We start from the raw sequence: 3271 nt of genomic DNA on the forward strand, positions 1-3271 counted from the left end.
ATCACGGTATACGGTATTATCACAATATTTTAATTGCTCAGGAGAAATGGATGGAGTGGTGGTGGTGGTGGGGGAGGGAACAACTTGCATTAAAAAAACAACTTGTATTACAATAGGTGTAATTGCGATTGTCAAAACATTTGGTAACTAAACAGAATTTTACACAATTTTCACGATTTCAATTCTTGGGATTTGATTTCAATCTTGATTCAATATGGACTCTTTGGATAAAAATTAGGTAGGCTACAGTAGATAGCCTACATATAAATTTTTCTCAAGAAAAAAAAATATATCTCACATAATGCTGTAAACATACAGAGAGCCCTGTCAGCTGGTAGTATTAAAAATTAACAAATTAAATTAAATACAATTTTGTTTTCATTATAATAACAATTAAATAACAAGTAAAAATATAATGCAAATGTAATATAGTGCATATATTTAGCAAAATACTCCTCTATAGCTATTTTTTTTCTAGTCAACTAAGGTAAATGTAACGTTCTGTGACATAATTGTTCACCTGCAGTTTTATTGACCTCTTTCCGTGGTTGAAAAACACTGATTGATCGATATTATGTAGGCATATCTTTCGGTAAAGTTGTACTGTATCTTTAAATAAAAAGTAACAGATGATCGGTTTACTTGAACTGAATCCCTACAGCGATCGGTCACGTCACATTTACAAGCACCAAAACGGTATTTATTGTCTGAATTTCGTAATAAAATGGACAGAACCTGAGAGCTGAGAATTGTTTTCATATCAAAAGTAACCTGCTCTGTTCTAGTAGTCTGTCGGTCTCCATGTTCTCTTTGCTCCGTGATTTTTCTCTGTGTGAGAACATGGATGCGTGGCGCGAGAGCGTGTGAGAAGTGTAAATTGCGTGAGTCTCACGCTGAATGCGTAGAGTTGGCAGCCCTGCTTTTAAAATGGGAATAAATCGTCGGCAGTGTTCCTCCTTCCGCCATGCTCCTTCTCCGTGTGAGGATTGTTTACATTAGACTAGAGTGCGCACTGCGCCGCATGCGCACAGTGCTTCTACATGTGGGGATTGTTTACATTCAGAGTGCGCACGTGTTTCGCGCAGCATATACACCGTGTTTGTTTAAGCGGTTGATGGAAAATAAGCTATTGCGCGTTCTATAAATATAAATTCTGATCTATTATTTTTCACGGTATTTTGAAGTGCCCACGATAACGATATCGTGCATATTCATCACCGCGATTTATTGCATTACCGAATACCGGCACATGTCTAGTCTGGTCCTCGCAATCGCATGAATTCTGAAAATCTGGATTACAGCGCTCAAATCAAATCATTTAATTTTGTAATTAAGATGCGTGTTCGGTGTATTTTATGGTTCTAGTGTTACAGTTAGTCACAGCATGTCAGAGAAAACGCCTGTTGTGTCCCACGACTCCCACCACGGCAAACAAAGTTAATTAATATTACATGAATGGTTAAACGATTGCAGAAATGTCATTTATTTTAATGGTTTAAAGTGTAGTCTTGTTGAACATTTTGTAGACCTGTTCTTGGAAACGAGCTGGTAACCGAAATCACAGAACAGAATGTAAGTTAATGTTATAATTTCATATTAAGTAAACTATTAAATTACTTAATAATGCAGTTGAATACACAAGGCAATTTGTATGACAACTAAAAACAGCAATAATAATTAAATTAGTGCTGCGATGTCGGTATTCACAAGGATTTGTTTTTAGGTGTGTCAATATGTTAGTATTGTACGTTAAAATGCTAAAAAAATACGTATGTATTTGTATGTTTAGATGCTGTAAATACGTCAGTATTGTACGTTTTAGTGTCTGGAAAAACGTAAGTAAATGTACATTTTGTAGAACCACATTTTACGTAAAATAAATACGAATTATCATGAGATCACGTTGGTTTTATATATAAATATTTGTTAATTGATGTCAAACTTGCCACACATAATCAGACTGTTCAGATCGGATACACTAGCAAACAGTGGGTTTGTGTAAATATTAGGGCTGTAACGTCCCAGTCGATTAGTCGATTAATTGGTCTATACGGTCTGGTTCGACCAAAATTTTGATTGGTCGATTTTTTGCCGCGCTCATTTCATCAGTTTGGCCGCGCTCATTTCATCAGGTGGAAAGCACTAATTGCTAATGGGGGTGTTTTCAGAGCACCCCTGTTTCATAGTCTGTTTTCAGAACACCCCCATTGTTTTCAGGCTTTAGAAGGTTTGATGCTGAATATTATTTATTTAATAAAAAGCTAGTGTACTCAGCGGTCCTTGCCGCGGTATAAACACAAGCATAGAGAGGCCACGTCGCCTCAGCACACCACGTGCAGTGAAAATGGGAGATTTTCATCATACAGTACGCTGATAGATTAACTGATTCTAAAGGGAGTGTTCTATTATATTAGCATTGCAGTCATTAGGATAACAGAGGTAGTAAAACGTGGTTCAGGCTGAATTAATTACGATGTATCATAATCGGTCTGTATATAGGAAACATAAACATTCACCTCTGTAACACTATATGCGTTAATCAGAATTACGATGCGATCAAATGGCGCCAAACATACGCACGTGAATTACACGCGCATCACTTCTCTGCATTCAATATGAACTGAACTACAACATCACCTGATGACAACGGTCAGACATACAGCGGTAACATTATTGCAGTATGACGGGTAAAGAAAGATTCATTCATTTACATTCATGCACGCACATTTACAACTCACTCACTGACGATAGCAGAGAATGAAACCGAAAGTAACTTAAACAACTCCGGCGCAACTCCAGTCAGCGCTCTGTACACGCACAACTTAATCATATGCCAATAGCAGGTCTACCTTTACAAAACGAATAAGGAATTTAGACCGGGGTTAAATTGGTTTTGTTTTTGATATTCGTGACACATTCAGCGATAAACACCAATAACTTTAAAACGACTTGCCCTAAAAAAGTCTAAACGGTGTGATAGCCAAAAGGGCATAGCTGATCATGTTTCACAGCCTTCATTTTCAGTATTTTCGCTCTGTATAATGAGTACTGCCCCAAACAAGCCGTCGCAATGTGCATTAAGCCGGGAGAGCTCGCTCTCAGCGGAGCGTTCAGTAAGGGACCGTGGGGAAAGTGCAAGTTTTCTTTCTTTTTTTTTTTTGTTTTTTTTTTGTTTTGTTTTTTTGCTGTAGCTCAGTGAGCGTTGTTTTTGTGATAGCTTATTTGTAAAGCCTTTCATGCATGGTACAGATGCTATAAATTGTATTATATT

Source organism: Garra rufa, chromosome 19, assembly GCF_049309525.1.
Source record: "Garra rufa chromosome 19, GarRuf1.0, whole genome shotgun sequence".
In the NCBI taxonomy this organism is placed as follows: domain Eukaryota; kingdom Metazoa; phylum Chordata; class Actinopteri; order Cypriniformes; family Cyprinidae; genus Garra; species Garra rufa.